The sequence below is a fragment of the Schistocerca nitens genome, chromosome 7 (assembly GCF_023898315.1).
Source record: "Schistocerca nitens isolate TAMUIC-IGC-003100 chromosome 7, iqSchNite1.1, whole genome shotgun sequence".
NCBI lineage: Eukaryota > Metazoa > Arthropoda > Insecta > Orthoptera > Acrididae > Schistocerca > Schistocerca nitens.
In genome coordinates this window covers 83,230,859-83,257,914 of record NC_064620.1, presented here as the reverse complement: position 1 = coordinate 83,257,914, position 27,056 = coordinate 83,230,859, and positions in this window count along the sequence as shown.

Sequence of the window (27,056 nt, the reverse complement as noted above, 5' to 3'; positions counted from 1 at the left end):
CGCGAAGCGAAATAGACTGAAACTTTACCATACCATAGAAAGAACTGGAGGAGAGAATGAAACCAGGTGAAAAGATGTACGATGGTAAAAAATTAAAGTATATGGTATCCTGCCACTGATGTATAAAAATAAATATACTCAAGTCTAAAAACCACTGAACTGTCAGGCCGCGTAGTCCAATAATGTACACTACTGCCCATTAAAATTGCAACACCAAGAAGAAGTGCTGATGATAAACGGGTATTCATTAGACAAATATACTATACTAGAACTGACATGTGATGACATTTTCACGCAATTTGTGTGCATAGATCCTGAGAAATCAGTACCCAGAACAACCACCTCTGGCCGTCATAACGGCCTTGATACGCCTGGGCATTGAGTCAAACATAGCTTGGATGGCGTGTACAGGTGCAGCTGCCCATGCGGCTGCAACACGATATCACAGTTCATCAAGAGTAGTGACTGGCTTATGTAACGAGCCAGTTCCTCGGCCACCATTGACCAGACGTTTTCAGTTGGTGAGAGATCTGGAGATTGTGCTGGCCAGGGCAGCAGTCGAACATTTTCTGTATCCAGAAAGGCTCGTACAGGACCTGCAACATGCGGTCGTGCATTATCCTGCTGAAATGTAGGGTTTCACAGAGATCGAATGAATGGTAGAGCCACGGGTCGTAACACATCTGAAATGTAACGTGCACTCTTCAAAGTGCCGTCAATGCGAACAAGAGGTGACTGAGACGTGTTACCAATGGCACCTCATACCATCACGCCGGGTGATACCACAGTATGGCGATGAGGATTACACGCTTCCAATGTGCGTTCACCGCGATGTCGCCAAACACGGATGCGACCATCATGATGCTGTAAACATAACCTGGAATCATCCGAAAAAAATGACGATTTACCATTCGTACACGTTTTGCCATTCTTGCACACAGGTTCGTGGTTGAGTACACCATCGCAGGCGCTCTTATCTGTGATGCAGCGTCAAGGGTAACCGCAGCCATGGTCTCAGAGTTGATAGTCCATGCTGCTGCAAACGTCGTCGAACTGTTCGTGCAGATGGTTGTCCTGTTGCAAACGTTCCTATCTGTTGACTTAGGGATCGAGACGTGGCTGCACGATCCGTTACAGCCATGCAGATAAGATGCCTGTCATCTCGACTGCTAGTGATACGAAGCCGTTGGGATCCAGCACGGCGTTCCGTAGTACCCTCCTGAACCCACCGATTCCATATTCTGCTAACAGTCATTGGATCTCGACCAACGCGAGCAGCAATGCCGCGATACGATAAACCGCAACTGCGATAGCCTACAATCCGACCTTTATCAAAGTCGGAAACGTGATGGTACGCATTTCTCCTCTTTACACGAGGCATCACAATAACCTTTCACCAGGCAACGCCGGTCAACTGCTGTTTGTGTATAAGAAATCGGTTGGAAACTTTCCTCATGTCAGCACGTTGTAGGTGTCGCCACCGGTGCCAACCTTGTGTGAATGCTCTGAAAAGCTAATCATTTGGTTGTCACAGCATCTTCTTGCTGTCGGTTAAATTTCGCGTCTGTAGCACGTGATCTTCGTGGTGTAGCAATTTTAATGGCCAGTAGTGTACGAGGACGTGCTGGAAAGTAATGCATCTGAATTCCTTTGTGTGAAAACTCTTGAAGCTTTTTAAATAAAACAACATTACTAGCATCACACATCTTTATATTCCATCTCTACATATTTGCAGCTCTCTGACGCTAGACGGCTCCGAACAGTATTGTGTAACATGGCGGTGTGTAACGAAACAATGTGGGTGTGGGAAGAAAACCGCATGTTGTGATGGAGTTTCTAACGAAAAGAATTCGTCCACAAATGGAGTACCTGCTCCTTCTGCATGACAATACGAGACCACACACAAGCGCTGCGACATCAGCAACAGTCCGACGCCTTGGTCTCAATGTCATCAAAAAAATGGGTCAAATAGCTCTGAGTACTATGGGACTTAACTTCTAAGGTCATCAGTCCCCTAGAATTTAGAACTACTTAAACCTAACTAACCTAAGGACATCACACACATTCATGCCCGAGGCAGGATTCGAACCTGCGACCGCAGGAAGCACGCGGTTCCGGACTGATGGGCGGTGGTCTCGCAGTTCTAGGCGCGCAGTCCGGAACCGTGCGACTGCTACGGTCGCAGGTTCGAATCCTGCCTCGGGCATGGATGTGTGTGATGTCCTTAGGTTAGTTAGGTTTACGTAGTTCTAAGTTCTAGGGGACTAATGACCACAGCAGTTGAGTCCCATAGTGCTCAGAGCCATTTGAACCGGACTGATGTGCCTAGAACCGCACGGCCACCGCGGCCGGCTCAATGTCATCGATCGTTCTTCATGCAGCTCCGACTTCGTCCTATCCGATTATCATTTGTTTCCAAATCTTTAAGAACACCTTCGAGGACTTCACTTGGATTGTGATGAAACGGTGCAAGCACAGGTAAGGTTGTGGCTCCGTCAACAGCGTAAAATATTCTACGGCGACGGTCTCAACAAACTGGTTTCTCGTTGGGAGAAATGTGCTCGTCGCCAAGGTGACTATTATCAAGAATAGATACATGACTGAAGAAGAAAGATTTAAAGTGTTAACAATGTCTGTTTCATTTAAAATGGTGTAATAGTTTTCACAAAACAGAAATCCGAGGCATAACTTTTCAGCACGTCCTCATACTCTAATTCAACGTTTAGATCGCAATGTGGGGCTTATCTTCAACAATGCCACACTTGTGCATCTCAAGACTGTCAAAACAGTAGAGAAGATTTCATACGAGATTATTAAGTGGTCATTAAGGAACATTTAAAGTAACAAACTATAAACGTAATTATCCATTGTTAAGTGAGGTTAATATTTGAATATGGCACAAAAAGCATGGCGTACATTATTTTAGTAATCTATTGATACAAAAGCGTAAGAATATAGAGCTAAAATAATGTTTCACATATCATCAGCCACATAAATCTATTCTTTTCCGTACCAGTGTTGGTGTTCCCTTACAAAGAGCAATTCATATACTAGAACCAGCCTTCATAAGATACCGGTTGCAGTCGATAATTCACTGCAGACAAACCTATGCAAAGAGCTGAAATTTAAAAAGAAATAGGCATTGTGAGGAAATTACTAAACAAGTAGAGGTTACAGAGTGGCAAACAACAAGCCGTTCCTCTAGAAGCTAAGTTTAACCTCTTCGCTGCAGAGACTGTTTGGGGGAAGCTTTCTTTTTATACCATGAGACCCTTTCCAACCGAATAAGTGCATACACCTAGGCGAAACTGTGTGCCACGTCATACTGATGAGAGGGCTCATACTGCCAAGTCCTTTCTAAATTTGTCTCGACGTTTTAATCACTGAAGTAACGTCACAAACCCTCTGAATTCGTCAAGTTACTTTTCATTTGCTCTTCCCTTTCTGGGCGCTTTCCTTTTCTTGTCAGGCAGTTTATTTCGTGTACCAAAAATCTACGTGCAATCAAATATTTTAATCTTAAATCGGGTGTAAAGTACGCTGTCACTGATAATCAGGTTTCACTTGTTAACGAAGACTTCAGCTGAAAGTAATTACGACATGAAAATCTTATGACATTTAGTAGGGTACTATAGGGGTGAGACGGCTGAGGGAGGGAGGGACAATTACGAGCAATGAGAAGCATCAGTATAACACTACGGCGTGTTAGCTAGCGTGTAGACCGCAGTATCTGGACACTGTAAGGTAGCAGCGTTCGGGGGTTGCTGAGAACAGTAATTAATTCCAACTTAATATCACTTTAAATCGAACAATGCTTTTCTTTACATAAAATGTAAATCTGAAGCTATTGTAGTTTGCTTCAGTGGGATGTCAGCGTTCAGTTACTTAAGTGCGTAGGTGCCGACGCTGTTAATTACGCAGGGCAGATTGCGTGCAGATGACAATCTAACAGCTTTTAGCACGCCACGAGCCCCTCAAACATAGACGTATTACAGTCTTGTGGATTCTGCACGCAAGGATAATACTGCTCATCCGCCCTCGTCACTACACGCTGTAATTGTTGGGAAGTAGGAGGTTAGTCACAAATAAAAAGATCGAAACCATAATGAACTATCAATTACAATTAAGAGGAGCAAAGTCGTTTGTGAATCTGCATCTCACGTTAGCAAGGCGTTGATATCTTATTGCAGTCGTGTTTGGTGCTGTTGTTTTTGACTAGAGCACACGAAAGACATCAATAGCCGGCAAACACCATCTCTTGCATGCCAATAAAGATAGTTCATTCAACGGAGTTAATCATTATCTGTATCATGAAACAGATAACTACTAATTTAAAAATCTGTCCATTCGTTATCTGTTTTTAGAACAGAAAGAAACTACCACAAGCGTTTTGAATATAGGCAATCTATAAAATTTGTAAAATAGTATAAAACGAAATTTGCATTGCCACACGTCACTTTAAACAAATATTATAAGAGAAACACTTGCTTACCTGAGTGTTATAGGGCTATACCAAAGGACGAGGTCTTCTAAAAGCGTTTTGAAAGTACTGTTCAAACTCAGAACTGAACATTTCTTTGCGGAGCGTTCAAATACGCCAACTGCCTCTAAGACTTATATGGATGCAGTGTCTGTTCTTTCGCAGATGTCTCAAAGAACAGACGCCGTATCCATATAAGTGTATAGTTCTGGCAATACCGCCAACGACCTTCTTCTTCTGTGCAGATGCACACATATTCCCCGAACTCTTGCGGTACTTCGTAAGAATGACTTCCACGAGTAATGAGTGAGTTGGGGTGCGACACTACGAATGCAGTGTGTGGACATACAAGATGAGAATGTGGGTCTCGCGGGAGGCGTACGCAAGATCGTCCCTGCAGTCGCACTATCCTCTGTGCCCTCGGTGGCTCAGATGGATAGAGCGTCTGCCATGTAACCAGGACATCCCGGGTTCGAGTCCCGGTCACGGCACACATATTTCACCTGTCCCCATTGATATACACTCCTGGAAATTGAAATAAGAACACCGTGAATTCATTGTCCCAGGAAGGGGAAACTTTATTGACACATTCCTGGGGTCAGATACATCACATGATCACACTGACAGAACCACAGGCACATAGACACAGGCAACAGAGCATGCACAATGTCGGCACTAGTACAGTGTATATCCACCTTTCGCAGCAATGCAGGCTGCTATTCTCCCATGGAGACGATCGTAGAGATGCTGGATGTAGTCCTGTGGAACGGCTTGCCATGCCATTTCCACCTGGCGCCTCAGTTGGACCAGCGTTCGTGCTGGACGTGCAGACCGCGTGAGACGACGCTTCATCCAGTCCCAAACATGCTCAATGGGGGACAGATCCGGAGATCTTGCTGGCCAGGGTAGTTGACTTACACCTTCTAGAGCACGTTGGGTGGCACGGGATACATGCGGACGTGCATTGTCCTGTTGGAACAGCAAGTTCCCTTGCCGGTCTAGGAATGGTAGAACGATGGGTTCGATGACGGTTTGGATGTACCGTGCACTATTCAGTGTCCCCTCGACGATCACCAGTGGTGTACGGCCAGTGTAGGAGATCGCTCCCCACACCATGATGCCGGGCGTTGGCCCTGTGTGCCTCGGTCGTATGCAGTCCTGATTGTGGCGCTCACCTGCACGGCGCCAAACACGCATACGACCATCATTGGCACCAAGACAGAAGCGACTCTCATCGCTGAAGACGACACGTCTCCATTCGTCCCTCCATTCACGCCTGTCGCGACACCACTGGAGGCGGGCTGCACGATGTTGGGACGTGAGCGGAAGACGGCCTAACGGTGTGCGGGACCGTAGCTCAGCTTCATGGAGACGGTTGCGAATGGTCCTCGCCGATACCCCAGGAGCAACAGTGTCCCTAATTTGCTGGGAAGTGGCGGTGCGGTCCCCTACGGCACTGCGTAGGATCCTACGGTCTTGGCGTGCATCCGTGCGTCGCTGCGGCCCGGTCCCCGGTCGACGGGCACGTGCACCTTCCGCCGACCACTGCCGACAACATCGATGTACTGTGGAGACCTCACGCCCCAGGTGTTGAGCAATTCGGCGGTACGTCCACCCGGCCTCCCGCATGGCCACTATACGCCCTCGCTCAAAGTCCGTCAACTGCACATACGGTTCACGTCCACGCTGTCGCGGCATGCTACCAGTGTTAAAGACTGCGATGGAGCTCCGTATGCCACGGCAAACTGGCTGACACTGACGGCGGCGGTGCACAAATGCTGCGCAGCTAGTGCCATTCGACGGCCAACACCGCGGTTCCTGGTGTGTCCGCTGTGCCATGCGTGTGATCATTGCTTGTACAGCCCTCTCGCAGTGTCCGGAGCAAGTATGGTGGGTCTGACACACCGGTGTCAATGTGTTCTTTTTTCCATTTCCAGGAGTGAATATTAACGCACGTCAGCAGCTGAACGTATTAATATAATTCTAATTTAGTGCCTGTAAGACTGTCGGAAAGCGAATTATTGTTACTAGTGGGCCAGTTCCTCCCACAGCGTCACTTCTCAACACACGTACGCATCCGGGCCGTGGGTTACATCAAACATATTCAGTTTTGCAAACGAGTGAACGTGTACTAAATCTAACAGCGGAAACCACTTCTTCGTTTCTGTCTTCCATTACCTTCTTCAGAACGTTATTGAAATACGTAGTTCTTCATCTGAAGGGTTAAGAAGATACAGGGACTACTTAACGACGTTCGCGATATATAGCAGACCTGGAATCTTATTTTTGGGATTCCCTTTGACATGGCCTTTCCGCGTGCTTTTCAGCTTACGGAAAGTCCACCTACGCCAAGAACATTCTAGCTACTCCCTGATTTCCCACGTAAATGACACACCCATCTAACTTCCGGTCGCATTAACTACAGAAACTTTGTCGCCAGATCGACCGAGAACCTTTTATACCGAATTTCCAGGCAAATGACAGCCCAACGTCATTTCGTATGGGCTTTTTTAAATGAATTTCGTTATAAAATACTTTATTCGCGTCTCCTTACGAGACTTCTCATTGAATTTATGTGAAGCCTTTTACGTTCGTATTATTAGTATTATCATAATACACGGAACAGTCACATGAATGTGACCACCTGTCAAAAGCCTGACTAGCCACCTTTTACAGCGAGGATGGCTCCGAGACACGCAGGAAGAGAAACAGCGAGGTGCTGTAAGGTACCGACAGGAATGCGGTGCCATGCTGCCTCGAGTGCCATGGACAGCTGCACTACATTTCTCGGTTGAGGATCTACGGCGCGAACAGCCCGATCGAGGCGGTCCCACATAGTCTCGTTTGGGCTTCAATCCTGAAAGCTTGGTGTCCAGGGGAATACGTAAACTCATCCTCGTGCTCTTCGAACCATGCGCGTACACTGCGAGCTGTGTGACACGTTGCATTGTGTTGCTGGTAGATGCAGTCCTGCCGTGGAAGAAACGAACTGCAGCTGGGGGATGGACATGGTTCCCAAGGATAGATGCTTACATGTGTTGATCCACTGTGCCTTTCAGAGTGATGAGATCGCGCAGGCAACGCCACAAAAACATACCACGGATTATAACGCTGTCTCCTGCGGCCTGGACCGTTCAGATGATTGTTGCAGGGACTTACACGCCGACAGCCGTCTGTGCGAAGAGCATAAGACGCGATTCTTCTGAAAAGGCCACCTGTCGCCACTCAGTGGACGTCCAGATGGGGTATTCTCGTGCAAAGTCCCCAAGCGCCTGCTGCGGTGGCCCATGTGCAGCAACGTTCGCTGATTGGTCGTTGAGGAGACAGTGTCGGTAGTCGCTTGGTCCTCAGTTACTCAACAGTTTCAAGCGTATTCGCCAGTACACATCTCCGCACCAGTCATTCACCCTTGTCATCTCTGGTCTGTGGCACACCACAGTTGACTTGGCGCCTCTTTTGGGAAGCGTCGTTTTGCCATGTACTGTACACCTTAAGGGGCTCCGGAAAGGCTCAAAATCATGAAAAGTTCAATTTTTACTTTTTTGCGTTTTCTGAATCTGCAGACTATTACCTTTTAATAGATATATAATTTATTCAATTCCGAAGACTACAACTATTTTTAAATTTTTTTTGAAATGTGTTCTACATGGGCGTGACCCACTGTGGTGCTGTTAAACTGCTGTCAAATGGTGTTATTATTAACGTCCGTGTTCATCAGGTACATTTTAGTGATGTGAGATAAAGTATGTGTTGTGGCTAACCTGTGATGGTTCAATATATATCGCTGGTGTGATTGTCGATTGTTTCATGTTTATTTACTCTGTCGTTATCTCGAAAATATTCGTAATTAATTCTGTTTCTTGAGTCTCTGTTTTGTTGAAGTATAATAATGAGTAAAAGTAAAGTTATTAGAAATCCTCTAAAGGCTTTTAAGAAAAGGAGAAATGTTGGAAAGCCAAAGGTATTTAGAAATATGGGAATGAAGATAGGTTCTAACATGGTACGAGCGATGCTTGCTTTAGACAAGGAACGCCTTCGGGCTGCAGACAGGGCTGTAAAGAGTCTAGAAATACAAGCAAGAGTAAACAGGAGGAGGAACAAGAGGAAGCTGGAGGAGGAGTTTGCAGAGGATGAAGATAATCCATCCTATGGACCTGGAATGCACTAAAAAGTTAATCCAATCTTTGTCGCTCGATTCCCAAAACTTTTATTTTCTCATACTAATTACATGTTTTCTAAGGATCTTCCAAACATATTTGTTTCAAACTTTCAGTAAATGTTACACAGTACCTTCTGCATAATTTAACACAGCCTTTTTCCAAAAAACTGTATATTTTTGAATATATAAATAAAAAATTGCAAAAAAATGTTGTGAATTTTCATTACAATTGAAAAAAAATCATCTTTAATAACTGAACTAAAATTTTGTAAAATCCCTGTGTTAAGTTGTAGCCCATATTCCAATAAATAATCTGTAAAAAGTTCAACTTCCTACCTCAAATACTTTGTGAGGAAAGATGTAATTTATTAGCGTTATTTTAACATTGCAAGTATAGGGCGTTCCTGAGCGCCTTAAGCGCGGCTGCACGCGAGTAATGTACGAACTTAGCCGCTTCGGAAACACTTCCACACTTGTCCCGAAAGCCAGTGATCGTGCCCTTTTGGACTTCACACAAATCGCTGTGTTTCCACATTACGACAATGAATGCACTATTTACTACGTCCCCCGACACGCTTTATGTACCCTTCACTGTTAGTGCTGCCACCTGTTGCCTGTGAGTGGCTATTGCACTTTGACGAACATAGGCGGTGGTCGCATTAATGTGACTGTATTTGTAGTGCATGTGATTTTAAGTGAAATTAAATGGAAGATGGAGAGAGACGTTTGTACAATATTACGAAACGCAGCTGCTACATTACTAATTACAACAAGAAAACGTTACAGTATATAGAATGGTATTATAGCGGCGAGACGAACAGAGAGAAAGTGCGGGCAATGAGAAGCGTTAGATTACGGCGTGTTAGCTAGCCCGAAATTAAAATTAATTTAATGCCTACAGCTGATGACGGGCGTTGATATATATCAAGGGGGACACGTGAAAATGTGTGCCCTGACCGGGTCTCGATCCCGGGATCTCCTGCTTATATGGCAGACGCTCTATCCATCCGAGCCACCGAAGTCACAGAGGATAGTGCGACTGCAGGGACTATCTCACTCACGCTTCCAGCGAGACCCACATTCTCACCTTGTATGTCCACACACTACATTCGTAGTGTGCCTACCCAACACACTCATTACTCGTGGAAGACATTCTTACCAAGTCACGTAAGCGTTCGGGGAGCACAGAAGAAGAAGGTCATGGCCGGTATTGCCACAACTATATACTTATATCGATATGGTCTCTGTTCTTTCGGACACGTATAATAGTCTTTCACTATTGTTATAAATGCGTCACTTCTCAGTACAAGAATTTCACCAACATGGCGCCTGTCATGGTGTCTATTATTGTGGGCACTGACTACACACCGCGAACTTTACATCGTGGTTGCTTCAGAAAATTGAAAAGAAACTTAAGATTGGGTCCTCCTCCTGGGCATTGTTCAAACAGCTGGTCGCAGATTGTCAACATACCATCGAGGCTGGCACTGTTTTTCTCTGATTCCAGCATAAACTGACGTTACCAGACAAACGATATTACTTTCTCAGGCAAGTCCTGAAGGAACTCCACAGTTCTGTCAGGTTGGCATTACCTGGCTGGTCCCAACTAACAGTTAAGTACCTGCGAGTGTACCACTGCACTCTTAGGGTGCTCCATTATACAAAGGAGGGTATCCAACGGCCAATACCATGTTTGTGAAAATGTATACTTGCAAATCGAGCTAAATCAAGATCAACATCATCAAAAAATTCGCCTCATTTTCTACTTTTCGTCTCTCTCTCGTCTATGGAGCATATGTAAAATAGTCCGCCTGCTTAGGTGGGTGGTAACGTGCTCGCCTCCCATGCAAACGCGCCCGGGTTCGTTTCCTGACCGGGTTGGAGGTTTTCTACTCTCGGGGACTGGGTGTTGTGTTGTCATCATCATTTCATCCTCATCACCGTTGCACAAGTCGCCCAATGTGGAGTCGAATGAAATAAGACATGCACTTGGCCGCTGAACTTCCGCGAATAGCGGCCTCCCGGCCAACGATGCCATACGCTCATTTCATTTTTCATGTAAAATTGTTATGGAAAGTTTATCACTTATTAATTTATAATTATTTCGCTAAAAATATTAATTTAAATTTAACCAGGTATACTTCCTACTTGGACGAAGCATTACATTAAAAAATTTAGCTACTTTGCATGTTACAGGGAATGAATTCGTATCAGGGAGGGCCGGCGTGAAGGCCGACGTCCACATATCCACAAGTCTCATAAAGCGTATTCATGGATAGCTCCCGTACAAGAATACACACTTATTTCCTATGCCAAACTAGTACGATCCCGGCATGTTTATATCTCCATATGTATTCCGTAACTCAGTGTACGCAGCACGCTGTAGGATGCATCGTAGCAGTATCATCTATTTCTTGTAGTATTCCACTCGCGAAGTGAATGAGGGAGAAATAAATGCCTGTTTGTCTTTGTACTTGCTCTAATCTCACTTACATTAGTCTCAAAATCCTTGGTGAGAGCATAATGCTTGTACATTGTTCTTGGAATAGAGGTTCTCTAGATCTGCTTAACAGGATTTCCGTCGTCTTTCTTCCAAGGATTCCCATGTAAGTTCCCCAAGCGTCTCTACAAAACATTCTCATGGGCTATCCGCCTCTGGCTGTTACACGGAGGATCTGGTACTGCCAGGGGTGCCGGCCGGAGTGGCTGAGCGGTTCTAGGCGCTACAATCTGGAACCGCGCGACCGCTATGGTCGCAGGTTCGAATTCTGCCTTGGGCATGGATGTGTGTGATGTCGTTAGGTTATTTAGGTTTAAGTAGTTCTAACAAGGGAACCTCCCCATCGCACCCCCCTCAGATTTAGTTATAAGTTGGCACAGTGGATAAGCCTTGAAAAACTGATCACAGGTCAATCGAGAAAACAGGAAGAAGTTGTGTGGAACTATGAAAAAAATATGCAAAATATACAAACTGATTAGTCCATGGGCAAGATAGGCAACATTGAGGAACATGTTAGCACAGGAGCGCCGTGGTCCCGTGGTTAGAGTGAGCAGCTGCGGAACGAGGGGTCCTTGATTCAAGTCTTCCCTCTTGTGAAAATTTTAATTTTTTTTCTTTTCGCGAAGTTATGATCTGTCCGTTCGTTCATTGTGTTCATTGTCATTTAGTGTCTGTGTTTTGCGACCGCACCGCAAAACCGTGCGATTAGTAGACGAAAGGACGGGCCTCTCCAATGGGAACCGAAAACATTTGATCGCAAGGTCATAGGTCAACCGATTCCTCCACAGGAAAACACGTCTGATATATTCTATACGACACTGGTGACGGCATGTGCATCACATGACAGGAATATGTTGTCGACCCACCTAGCTTGCACACTTGGCGAATGGGTAAAAAGATTCGTCTACCTTGCCTGATTTAGGTTTTCTTGTGTATGTGATAATCACTCCCAAAAAGTGATGAAAACATAAGCGTTTGTCAGATACTAATTGTCTGAAAATAAAAAATTTAACTTTTCTCTCGATGGAAGACTTGAACCAAGGACCTCTCGCTTCGCAGCTGCTCACGCTAACCACGGGACCACGGCACTCCTGAGCTCATATTGTCGTTAAAGTTGCCTGTCTTGCCATGGACTACTCAGTATGTATATTTTGCTTATTTTTTTCATAGTTCCACACAACTTCTTCCTGTTTTCTCGATTGATCTGTGTTCAGTTTTTCAAGGCCTATCCACAGTGCCAACTTATAACCAAATCTGAGGGAGGTGCGATGGGGCGGTTCCCTTGTAAGTTCTAGGGGACTGATGACCTCAGAAGTTAAGTCCCATAGTGCTCAGAGCCATTTGAACTATTTGAACTGCCAGGGGTCTTCCATTGGTGGGAGGACAGGAACGGGCTGCAAAAAGCCTCGTGGCGCCAACTGACGGACTGTTTCACCGAGAAGTAGCACACCCAACGTCAAGAAAGCTGACGACCACCGGGAGAGCGGTGTGGTGACCCCACGTCCCTGTATACCGCATCCAGAGGACGCCATTGGCAAAGGATGATAAGGCAGTCGGTCGGTCCATATTAGTCCGTTTGGGTCAGAACGTGGAGCTTTGCTAGATTTACCGTGTGCTACACCGACCTGTTACTGTCCTAGATTCACGTCTCCAATACGTTCCCAACCCGGTTGTAATGCCTCTTTGATAAAGACTCCAGACAATGCAAAAACGCTCTGAAATTGGTCGCACAAACGTCGTGCATGGGATTTAATGTGTATATGGATTGCTCATTCTCAGAACCCTCCCAACAAAGTTAACTCTTCCTTTCGTTTTCCATAGTACGAGGGCTTGGTGAAAAGTAATGCATCCGAAGCTTTCTAGCCAGTTCCCAATACCGTTTGAGGTATTATATGCCATGCAAGTTACTCGGTCGACTTTTCTGCTTCACTGACGGAAGTTGGAACCCTCTGCTGCTAGAGGCCTCAAAACTGTAGAGTTTAACTTGCCAACATGTAACGTAGTTACGTCAGTTCATGAAAAACAGCTTGCAGTAACCAAGTTTCGAATTCGAAGAGTTCGTCCACACGTGAAGCACCTTCTCTTTCAAGATGACAATGCCACACCACACACGGGCGCTGCGACATCTGCAACAATCCGACGCCTTGGCTTCGCTGTCTTCGACCATTCTCCATACAGTCCCGACGTGGCCCCATCCGGTTTTCATATGTTTACAAAAAGAGAAGATCTTCGACTACATTGCTTTGACAGTGATGAAGCGCTGCAACCACAGATGTGGTTGTTACTCCTACATTAGAGTCAAACATTCGACAGTGCTGCTATCAACAAACTGGTCTCGTGATGGGAGAAATGCGTTCGTCGCCAATGTGAAAAAATAGAGAAATTTTATATCTAGACATGAAGAATAAATATGTAGAATGTAAATAAGATTCGTTTTATTTAAAAAAGTAAGAGTTTTCACATAATAATTCGAGGCATTACTTTCCAGCAAGCGCTCGTGATTATTTTACTTGACTATACCATTTCATATCGCTTCTTTGTGCTACCCCAAAAAGATTCACAAGGTGTGACATACTCAGAAGGTCCTCAAGTGATATTCCACACGTATACAAACGTATTGTTTCTCTTTGTTACAATCATTAAATTAGTTATATGCACATTTTAAGATAGTTGCCACTCATTACACCAAGTGACAATGTTTTCAATGTCTTCCTGCATTTCCTTACCATCTTCTACACTCATGATCATAAATTAAGGATAATTGCAGAATGTGGTGCCACACAACGTGGCACTACACAAAACTGGCGCTAATAGCATAGGCACATAGGGAACACACACGACACAGATCTGTTAGTCCGCGGTATTGGTGATAGGTTGAGTAAACAATCCCGAAACTCATGTGCTACAAAACGCCACTGTTTACTGACCATGTACCCCGACATTAATATGGGATATGATCACCATGCACACGTACACAGGCCATACAACGGGTTGACAGGTGGTCGAGTAGCTGCTGGGGTATAGCCTCCCATTCTTGCACCAGTGCCTGACGGAGCTCCTGAAGTGTCGTAGGGGTTTCAAGACGTACAGCAATACGTCGGCCGAGAGCATCCCAGACGTGCTCGAAGTTGTTTAGGTCTGGAGAACAGGCAGGCCACTCCATTCGCCTGATATCTTCTGTTTCAAGGTACTCCTCCACGATGGCAGCCCGGTGGGGCCGTGCGTTATTATCCATCACAAGAAGGTTGGACCCACTGCATCCCTGAAAAGGCGGACATACTGGTGCAAAATGGCGTCCTGATACACCTAACCTGTTACAGTTCCTCTGTCAAAGACATGCAGGGGTCTACGTGCACCAATTATAATCCCACCCCACACCATCAAACCACGACCTCGATACAGGTCCCTTTCAAGGACATTAAGGGGTTGGTGTCTGGCTCCTGATTCACGCCAGATGAAAACCCGGCGAGAATCACTGTTCAGACTCTACCAGGACTCGTCCGTGAACATAACCTGGGACCACTGTTCCAATGACTATGTACTATGTTCTTGACACCAGGCTTCACGGGCTCTCCTGTGACCAGGGGTGGAATGCACCTTGCAGGTCTCCGGGCGAATAAACCATGTCTGTTCAGTAGTCTGTAGACTGTGTGTCTGGAGACAACTGTTCCAGTGGCTACGGTAAGGTCCCGAGCAAGGCTACCTCCAATACTCCGTGGCCGTCTGCAGGCACTGATGGTGTGATATCGGTCTTCTTGTGGTGTTGTACAGTGTGGACATCCCTTAATGTAGCGCCTGGACACATTTCCTGTCTGCTGGAATCTTTGCCATAATCTTGAGATCACACTTTGTGGCACACGGAGGGCCCGTGCTACGACCTGCTGTGTTTGACCAGCCTCCAGTCGCTCTAGTATATACCCCTTATAACGTCATCAATATGTGTTCTTTGAGCCATTTTCAACACACAGTCACCATTAGCATGTCTGAAAACGTCTGCACACTTACTCGCTGCACCGTACTCTGACATGCATCAACACACTTCTGCGTATGTGGACTGCTGCCAGCGCCACTGTGCGACGACCGCAGGTCAAATGCACGGCATAGTCATACCCCGAGGTGATTTAAAGCCGCAAACCGCCTACCAGGGCATTGTTTCACCATGTATCAGCATTATCCTTAATTTATGAGTATGAGTGTATAATATTGTGGCCTAAATTACTGTATGCAAACAGGCATGGAAGCTGTAAACACTCACTGCTGTCGTTTACTAAACGCAGAATATATCAGTGTTATCCATTTTACACCGTGTTCGTGTGTCTGAACGGTGTAAGCGACTGGACTGTGAACTTGGTTTCCTAACAAGGCCTCGTTTTAAGAAGAGAGCGTGTACGACTAACGGGATTAGAACCAAGGCTTCTCACGTAATATTAATATTATAGGGCAAAATATATGGAAACGACCGACAGCCCAGATTTCTCAAATAGTCTCAGAAGATATATTAGTAAATGAAACTTCCTGGCAGATTGCAACTGTGGGTCAGAGCGAGGTCCGATGTGGAGACCTTTGCCTTTCGCGGGAAAGAGCTCTACCGACCTAGTTACGAAATCACGACTCACGACCCGTCACAGCCGTTCACAAGACAAGCACTCCTCAGTCGGTAGACCACATGCCCGAGTGCCGAGTTCGAGTCGCGGTCCGGCAAACAGTTGTATCCTGCCAGGAAGTTTCATGTCACCGTATACACCGCTCAGAGTAAAACGTTCATTCTGGAAAGTGTTAATAGCTTTCAAACTTCGAGAATGAAATTTAAAGCTTTAACTTTCTTTAAATTCAAAATGCAAATTAAAAATGGAGTAAGATGAGAACATATTGGCAGCATCTACATCTACATCTACATTTATACTCCGCAAGCCACCCAACGGTGTGTGGCGGAGGGCACTTTACGTGCCACTGTCATTACCTCCCTTTCCTGTTCCAGTCTTGTATGGTTCGCGGGAAGAACGACTGTCTGAAAGCCTCCGTGCGCGCTCTAATCTCTCTAATTTTACATTCGTGATCTCCTCGGGAGGTATAAGTAGGGGAAAGCAATATATTCGATACCTCATCCAGGAACGCACCCTCTCGAAACCTGGCGAGCAAGCTACACCGCGATGCAGAGCGCCTCTCTTGCAGAGTCTGCCACTTGAGTTTGCTAATCATCTCTGTAACGCTATCACGCTTACCAAATAAACCTGTGACGAAACGCGCCGCTCTTCCTTGGATCTTCTCTATCTCCTCCGTCAGCCCGATCTGGTACGGATCCCACACTGATGAGCAATACTCAAGTATAGGTCGAACGAGTGTTTTGTAAGCCACCTCCTTTGTTGATGGACTACATTTTCTAAGCACTCTCCCAATGAATCTCAACCTGGTACCCGCCTTACCAACAATTAATTTTATATGATCATTCCACTTCAAATCGTTCCGCACGCATACTCCCAGATATTTTACAGAAGTAACTGCTGCCGGTGTTTGTTCCGCTATCATATAATCATACAATAAAGGATCCTTCTTTCTATGTATTCGCAATACATTACATTTGTCTATGTTAAGGGACAGTTGCCACTCCCTGCACCAAGTGCCTATCCGCTGCAGATCTTCCTGCATTTCGCTACAATTTTTTAATGCTGCAACTTCTCTGTATACTACAGCATCATCCGCGAAAAGCCGCATGGAACTTCCGACACTATCTACTAGGTCATTTATATATATTGTGAAAAGCAATGGTCCCATAACACTCCCCTGTGGCACGCCAGAGGTTACTTTAACGTCTGTAGACGTCTCTCCATTGATAACAACATGCTGTGTTCTGTTTGCTAAAAACTCTTCAATCCAGCCACACAGCTGGTCTGATATTCCGTAGGCTCTTACTTTGTTTATCAGGCGACAGTGCGGAACTGTATCGAACGCCTTCCGGAAGTCAAGAAAAATAGCATCTACCTGGGAGCCTGTATCTAATATTTTCTGGGTCTCATGAACAAATAAAGCGAGTTGGGTCACACACGATCGCTGTTTCCAGAATACATGTTGATTCCTACATAGTAGATTCTGGGTTTCCAAAAACGACATGATACTCGAGCAAAAAACATGTTCTAAAATTCTACAACAGATCGACGTCAGAGATATAGGTCTATAGTTTTGCGCATCTGCTCGACGACCCTTCTTGAAGACTGGGACTACCTGTGCTCTTTTCCAATCATTTGGAACCTTCCGTTCCTCTAGAGACTTGCGGTACACGGCTGTTAGAAGGGGGCAAGTTCTTGCTTATAGATATAAAGCACATAAAAAAATCCTTTGTAACACTTATTTAAACAAAAACAAACAAATTTAATAAATATTTTGTGCAGAGGACGGGGTGTGCTGATTGCATTACCTCTCAGATTGAAAGAATTATTTCATACAAGATTTTGAACACTTCAGCGCTTAATGTGATTAACTTTTCAAATGAAGACTTTCACTTTTACGATCACTTGGAACAATTCATACGTTATGGACAGGACCCTATCACTCAGTTACTGTCACCATAAGTTGTCTATCGTTAATCATGAGCAAAGCAACAAATCCTGTCACACTGAAGCACCGCGGGACTGCTACGGTCGCAGGTTCGAATCCTGCCTCGGGCATGGATGTGTGTGATGTCCTTAGGTTAGTTAGGTTTAAGTAGATCTAAGTTCTAGGGGACTTATGACCTAAGATGTTAATTCCCAAAGTGCTCAGAGCCATTTTGAACACTGAAGCAGTTACTAACTGGTGAGCTTAGTAAACACATTGCTCTTCAATCAGAATTAATTTACTGCTGAATCGCGCAGTGTGTGGTATATGCACATGGGGGTTCTAAAACGCTAAAGTGTTTAACTATACTTTTGTAAGCACTTTTCCTATTCACAAACGAAAATGCTACGAACAAATACTTGTGAATGAAAGTCAATTAATTGCTGACCTACAAAGCTTATAGAAAATGGGAACCCAGAAACTGCTATGGTTTTCAGTACTATTTTTAGAAGCACCTTTACTATGCATAACGGTACAGAATGAAAACGCAATGTTCTTTCGTGGAAAGTAATTAATTTCTGGTCAACACAGTGCACAGAATATGAAACCTCTAGACCTGATATGACTTTCAACAGCTCTTTAAGCTTCACTTTCCTTGCTGATAGATATAAAGCACATAAAAAATCCTTTGTAACACTTATTTAAACAAAAACAAACAAATTTAATAAATACACTCCTGGAAATTGAAATAAGAACACCGTGAATTCATTGTCCCAGGAAGGGGAAACTTTATTGACACATTCCTGGGGTCAGATACATCACATGATCACACTGACAGAACCACAGGCACATAGACACAGGCAACAGAGCATGCACAATGTCGGCACTAGTACAGTGTATATCCACCTTTCGCAGCAATGCAGGCTGCTATTCTCCCATGGAGACGATCGTAGAGATGCTGGATGTAGTCCTGTGGAACGGCTTGCCATGCCATTTCCACCTGGCGCCTCAGTTGGACCAGCGTTCGTGCTGGACGTGCAGACCGCGTGAGACGACGCTTCATCCAGTCCCAAACATGCTCAATGGGGGACAGATCCGGAGATCTTGCTGGCCAGGGTAGTTGACTTACACCTTCTAGAGCACGTTGCGTGGCACGGGATACATGCGGACGTGCATTGTCCTGTTGGAACAGCAAGTTCCCTTGCCGGTCTAGGAATGGTAGAACGATGGGTTCGATGACGGTTTGGATGTACCGTGCACTATTCAGTGTCCCCTCGACGATCACCAGTGGTGTACGGCCAGTGTAGGAGATCGCTCCCCACACCATGATGCCGGGTGTTGGCCCTGTGTGCCTCGGTCGTATGCAGTCCTGATTGTGGCGCTCACCTGCACGGCGCCAAACACGCACACGACCATCATTGGCACCAAGGCAGAAGCGACTCTCATCGCTGAAGACGACACGTCTCCATTCGTCCCTCCATTCACGCCTGTCGCGACACCACTGGAGGCGGGCTGCACGATGTTGGGGCGTGAACGGAAGACGGCCTAACGGTGTGCGGGACCGTAGCCCAGCTTCATGGAGACGGTTGCGAATGGTCCTTGCCGATACCCCAGGAGCAAGTGTCCCTAATTTGCTGGGAAGTGGCGGTGCGGTCCCCTACGGCACTGCGTAGGATCCTACGGTCTTGGCCTGCATCCGTGCGTCGCTGCGGTCCGGTCCCAGGTCGACGGGCACGTGCACCTTCCGCCGACCACTGGCGACAACATCGATGTACTGTGGAGACCTCACGCCCCACGTGTTGAGCAATTCGGCGGTACGTCCACCCGGCCTCCCGCATGCCCACTATACGCCCTCGCTCAAAGTCCGTTAACTGCACATACGGTTCACGTCCACGCTGTCGCGGCATGCTACCAGTGTTAAAGACTGCGAAGAAGCTGCGTATGCCACGGCAAACTGGCTGACACTGACGGCGGCGGTGCACAAATGCTGCGCAGCTAGCGCCATTCGACGGCCAGCACCGCGGTTCCTGGTGTGTCCGCTGTGTCGTGCGTGTGATCATTGCTTGTACAGCCCTCTCGCAGTGTCCGGAGCAAGTATGGTGGGTCTGACACACCGGTGTCAATGTGTTCTTTTTTCCATTTCCAGGAGTGTATTTTGTGCAGAGGACGGGGTGTGCTGGATTGCATTACCTCTCAGATTGAAAGAATGATTTCATACAAGATATTGAACGCTTCAGCGCTTAATGTGATTAACTTTTCAAATAAAGACTTTCACTTTTACGATCACTTGGAAATATTCATAGGTTATGGACAGGACCCTATCACAGGTAATGCGTCGTAGGTCAATCATGTACACCTAACACGTGTGATTTAACTATATTCTTCCATTAATCACATGCAGTGAAGCCATTGATTGACGCATTAGTGCACTTCTGGTAATTCGGTAAGTTGCCTGCGATGGTGATGGGTAGGAATATGCAACTCTGGCTTTTGATACACTTTGCTTCTTGGTGACATGAGCATAATTTAGAGCATTCCACAAAACTCCGCCTTACAAAATATATAGGTGATCTGATACTAGTAGACAATTTAGCCTCTCCTTCAACTCCAAATTGTGGACCACTTCACTTCAATAACTGGCCACAGGCTAGTGGCTGTCCTAATGTTGACGCTCTCATTCACAACCATCCACCTTTATCCACCTTTCCCTCTCGCGTGTTTTCAATTACCAGCTAGTGAGGGGCTTTCCTATCGATTAAAATTCTGAGATTTCCTCTGCAAGAATCAGCGAGCTTACGTAAAATGTTTCTCACATTTAAGATGCCTAATGAAATACATCTCGTAATAACATTCAGTAATATGGATACACAAATATAAATACCATCATAATTCACAGTAAATTGTTATTTATATAAATATAGTATGAAGGAAATTACATGATAGTTGACACTTCACGCGATGGAGCTGGTTTCCTCCAATCAGAGTGTTCAGTGTCACGCCCGAACGTTTGGCGGTTGCAGAATACCACAACAATTGGTCGGTTCACTTTCAGTTACTTGTCCGGAATTGTTTCTTCGTGTTTTTAGATCCCTAATAATGGGTCTGGTACATTTATTTCATATTTCATCAAACATGATCATTGCACGGAAAACAACATACGCATACAGTGATGCTAAGGAAGTACATTTCATACTAAACGCCACCAAACATTACTAGATACTTCCCCACAAGACTTGATACAGCATTACATCTACTGTTATAATCACAGTGATCGGCTTACATTAGGTAAGCTTCGCACCGACATTGCGTGAAGCCGAAATTTTGAAGGCTGCATTTCATCGTTACGACTCGTCACCACAGTCATAATAACACGCATTCAACCCACAGTTTGGCATCTCACAAGTAAAAAGTAGAAGTTTCGAATCTAGTCAAATCTACTAAATTTTTCTTTTAATTTCTAAATCTAATCAAAACTTTAACAGTTTCTCAGCCAATGTCAAGACCTCACAATCTGCAGCGTTATAACCATGTAACTTACAATATTATGCAGTTTAATTATTGTCCACTGGCTAAAGGTTAATTTCAACGTTGAGAAACACATTTCATGAAAATGGACTGTATCTTTGATTATAATATTTGGTTACCTAACAACTAGTGCCCCTTCCACACGTTAGTCGGTTGTTTTCTGAAGATGACTAATAAGCCGAAAACTAGTTTAAAATAAACAAAACTCAGTAGAACCAAACACTGTGCTTCTTATGCAAACTTAAATATGGAATTGTTGTACCACAAGTAACTGAAGAGCCCATAAATAAAGCTCATCAAAAGAGTTTAATTGTTATTTTTATTCAGTTAATTGGTCCAAGATTTTCAGAGTTTTCAAAGTATTATCCGGTTATCCTTCCACCCTGCTACCACACCAGCCGGCGGCCACTGTATCGTGCTTCAGCGCTTAGGTGCCCCAACCGTCCGTCTTGGCTACTTCCTGTGTTAAGCAGAACCAACACACCTGTGCTGGCTTTACCACCCTGGGCATGAGTTACGCCTGCCGTTTCATTTCCACTGGCTTTCTAGCGCCTACTAGTATAGGCAATCATTAATTACGCCATTTTGATTATAAAGACACTCCGTCACCTTTCATGTGATAAGTGTGAACAACTATTTGCAAGGTGTATGCGACAATGTCAGTCTCCTTTAAATATTCATATACAGGGTGTTACAAAAAGGTACGGCCAAACTTTCAGGAAACATTCCTCACACACAAAGAAAGAAAATATGTTATGTGGACATGTGTCCGGAAACGCTTACTTTCCATGTTAGAGCTCATTTTATTACTTGTCTTCATATCACATTAATCATAGAATGGAAACACACAGGAACAGAACGTACCAGCGTGACTTCAAACACTTTGTTACAGGAAATGTTCAAAATGTCCTCCGTTAGCGAGGATACATGCGTCCACCCTCCGTCGCATATAATGCCTGATGCGCTGATGCAGCACTGGAGAATGGCGTATTGTATCACAGCCGTCCACAATACGAGCACGAAGAGTCTCTACATTTAATACCGGGGTTGCGGAGACAAGAGCTTCCAAATACCCACATAAATGAAAGTCAAGAGGGTTGAGGTCAGGAGAGCGTGGAGGCCATGGAATTGGTCCGCCTCTACCAATCCATCGGTCACCGAATCTGTTGCTGAGAAGCGTACGAACACTTCGACTGACATGTGCAGGAGCTCCATCGTGCATGAACCACATGTTGTGTCGTACTTGTAAAGGCACATGTTCTAGTAGCGCAGGTAGAGTATCCCGTATGAAATCATGATAACGTGCTCCATTGAGCGTAGGTGGAAGAACATGGGGCCCAATCAAGACATCACCAACAATGCCTGCCCAAACGTTCACAGAAAATCTATGTTGATGACGTGATTGCACAATTGCGCGCGGATTCTCGTCAACCCACACATGTTGACTGTGAAAATTTACAATTTGATCACATTGGAATGAAGCCTCATCCGTAAAGAGAACATTTGCACTGAAATGAGGATTGACACATTGTTGGATGAACCATTCGCAGAAGTGTACCCGTGGAGGCCAGCTGCTGATAGTGCCTGCACACGCTGTACATGGTACGGAAACAACTGGTTCTCCCGTAGCACTCTCCATTCAGTGACGTGGTCAACGTTACCTTGTACAGCAGCAACTTCTCTGACGCTGACATTAGGGTTATCGTCAACTGCACGAAGAATTGCCTCGTCCATTGCAGGTGTCCTCGTCGTTGTAGGTCTTCCCCAGTCGCGAGTCATAGGCTGGAATGTTCCGTGCTCCATAAGACGCCGATCAATTGCTTCGAACGTCTTCCTGTCGGGACACCTTCGTTCTGGAAATCTGTCTCGATACAAACGTACCGCGCCACGACTATTGCCCCGTGCTAAACTATACATCAAATGGGCATCTGCCAACTCCGCATTTGTAAACATTGCACTGACTGCAAAACCACGTTCGTGATGAACACTAACCTGTTGATTCTACGTACTGATGTGCTTCATGCTAGTACTGTAGAGCAATGAGTCGCATGTCAACACAAGCATCGAAGTCGACATTACCTTCCTCCAATTCGGCCAACTGGCGGTGAATCGAGGAATTACAATACATACTGACGAAACTAAAATGAGCTCTAACATGGAAATTAAGCGTTTCCGGAAACATGTGCACATAACGTCTTTTCTTTATTTGTGTGTGAGGAATGTTTCCTGAAAGTTTGGCCTTTTTTTTTTTTTTTTTGTAACACCCTGTATACGATGTACAACCTATCAAATGGTTCCAAATTCCGGTTTTAAATAACGGCAAAGTATGTAGATGAGTGCTTGTAAGGTGAGAAATTATAGCCAACTTACAACCTACAACTGAACGTTAGCTAGAAGCCGATGTAGCAACACAGTAGCGACAGGTGACAGACGTCAAATGTCAAACATTTGTGTTCCACATCCAACGACGATAGTCTGCTGTAGACAACGGCATCTCCAGCGAACAGTCTCGTACTGCTGCAGAATCTATGTGATGAATCGTTCGTGTTCTCTGTTTGCTCCGCCATCGACCAAACGTTTATCCATAGTTTTGCTGTCTGACTCCCCTGCAGCGCATCGTCAAGACTGCCTTTGCATTTGGTTTACTACGATACTCTGTGCGGCAGTAGGAAGTCCTCCTCCTGTTGGCAGAATATTCCGCGCCTCAGAGCGGCGCTGTCGACACTTTCAGATCGGTTGTGCGCATGCGTGCGGCGATCCCCCGGCCACTGGTCAGGGGCGCTGGCGTTATTAGCAATTCCCTGGCTAGCCCCCGCTTCCGCCGAGCCTGGGGGGAATCTGCGTCGCAAAACTGGTTATCGGAGGCTGTAGGAGGCTGCCGCCGACCCGCCGCACCAACTTGCGTCCGCGGGGAATACAGGAAGCTGGAAGGTCCGACCACGGCCTCGCCAGCGCCGATACGGCGATAAGGCGGCAAGCCCCGTATCGCAGTAGGAGATGTGCTGCCGCCACCGCGCTACCGTAAAGGCCTTCCACAACATTCTTTTACGTTTCTGCGTAACGCGATTCAGAGATTTCAGTAGCGGAACATGTTAGTTTCGCGACTTGGACATCTCCCTCAAAGAAGGTTGTCAACACATTTTTGGCAATATTGTGTTTTCACTGGGATAAAGAGGTAGATCACATTAGACATGCGAAAGCAAAATTTGATTGCATACCGCTGTTCTATCGAGCGATCCTTCTTCAGCGTTTTCACAAGTGTCACGGGCACACAAACAACGTAATACGCGAAGCTCGCCCCTCACTGCACCAGAGCTCCGACGCGACTGCGAACCGGTGCTATTGTTAGCTCAGATCCCCCATCACGTGACGTACAGGTGGAAACCGCCCTGCGAGCGACTGTGGCGCCGCGCGGCGGCCAGTCTCATTACTTATCTACCACACCCTGTATAGTAGCGATGGATGTGTCATTTTCTGTTTAAAAGTTGAGCTACTTGTAGTTGTTAAGCTGACCACCCAGGTTGCATTATGTATATCAGTGAAAATGGCGGATATGGCTGATGGTGTAAGTTTCACTCCGAAGTTGAAGCATTAGAAAATTGCAGTGAAATGTAGGAAGATTTGCACCGGATAGGCACTTGGTGCAGGGAGTGGCAACTGACCCTTAACATAGACAAATGTAATGTATTGTGAATATATAGAAAGAAGGATCCTTTATTGTATGATTATATGACAGCAGAACAAACACTGCTAGCAGTTACTTCTGTAAAATATCTGGGAGTACGCGTATGGAACGATTTGAAGTGTAATGATCATATAAAATTAATTGTTCGTAAGGCGGGTACCAGGTTGAGATTCATTGGGAGAGTCCTTAGAAAATGTAGTCCATCAACAAAACACTCATTCAACCTGTACTTGAGTATTGCTCATCAGTGTGGGATCCGTACCAGATCGGGTTGACGGAGGAGATAGAGAAGATAAAAAGAAGAGCGGAGCGTTTCGTCACAGGGTTATTTGGTAAGTGAGATAGCGTTACGGAGATGTTTTGCAAACTCAAGTGGCAGACTCTGCAAGAGAGGCGCTCTCCATCGCGGTGTAGCTTGGTGTCCAGGTTTCGAGTGGGAGCGTTTCTGGATGAGGTATCGAATATATTGCTTCCCCCTACTTATACCTCCCGAGGAGATCACGAATGTAAAATTAGAGAGGTTCGAGCGCGCACGGAGGCTTTGCGGCAGTCGTTCTTCCCGCGAACCATACGCGACTGGAACAAGAAAGGAAGGTAATGACAGTGGCACGTAAAGTACCCTCCGCCACACACCGTTGGGTGGCTTGCGGAGTATAAATGTAGATGTAGATGTAGAAGGATATTGTATTGTTAAATAACGTGGTAGAAGAAGAAAGAGGAGCCTGTAGGAACGAGATACGGGGAACCAGTATTAGCATCAAATTTAGGGCAGTTTTGCAAGAATTAAGACCAAGTAAGGCAGAAAGGATTGATAACATTCATCGGAAATCCTAAACGTATTTGGCCAAGTGGCAACAAAACGATTATTGAGGTTGGTGTGTAGAATGTATGAGACTGACAATGTACCATCAGACTTTCAGAAAGCATCATCCACACAGTTACCAAGATTCAAGACCCGGAAGGTTCGAGAATTATCGCACAACCATCTTAACAGCTCATGCATCCAAATTGCTAACAAGAATAATATGCAGAATAATGGAAATGAAAACTAAGGATGTGTTACATGGCGATCAGTTTGGCTTTATGAAAGGTAAAGGCACCAGAGAAGCATTTCTGATGTTATGGTTGATAATGGAAGCAAGGCTGAGGAAAAATCAAACACTTTCACAGGATTTGTCAACCTGGAAGAAACATTCGACAATGTAAAATCATGTAAGATGTTCGCAATTCTGAGAAAAATAGGGTAAGGTATTGGGTTGGGTTGGATTCTTTGGGGAAGGAGACCAGACAGCGAGGTCATCGGTCTCATCGGATTAGGGAAGGACGGGGAAAGATGTCGGCCCTGCCCTTTCAAAGGACCCATCCCGGCATTTGCCTGGAGCGATTTAGGGAAATCACAGAAAACCTAAATCAGGATGGCCGAACGCGGGATTGAACCGTCGTCCTCCCGAATGCGAGTCCAGTGTCTAACCACTGCGCCACCTCGCTCAGTGGTAAGGTATTGGGAAAGACGGGTGAAAAACAGTACATTCAAGAACCAAGAATGAACAAGAAGAGTGGAAAACCAAGAACGAAGTGCTCGGATTAAAATGGATGTAAGACAGGGATGTAGTCTTTCACCCCTGCTGTTCAACTTATACGTCAAAGAAGCAATCACGGAATTAAAGAACGGTTTAATAATTTGTATTACAATTCAAGGTAAAAGGATATCAGTGATTAGATTTACTGACGACATTTCTGTCCTCAGTGAAAGCGAATAAGGATTACAGGACCTGTTGAATTGAATGAACAGTCTAATGAATACAGAATATGGACTGAGAGTAAATCGAAGAAAGATGAAAGTAACGAGAAGTAGTATAAATAAGAACAGCATAAAAATTAACGTCAGGATTGGTGATCACGAAGTAGATGAAGTTAAAGATTTCTTCTAACTGGGCAGCAGGGTAGCCCATGACGAACCGAGCAAGGAGGACATGAAAAGAAGACTAGCGCTGGCAAAAAGGGCATTCCTGGCCGAGAGAAGTCTGCAGGTATCAAACACAGTGATTAATGCGAGGAAGATATTTCTGAGAATGTGTACGTTTGTAGCACAGCACTGTATGGTAGTGAGACATGTACAGTGGGAATCCGAATCCGAAGAGAATCGAAGCCCTTGAGATGTGGTGCTACTGAAGAA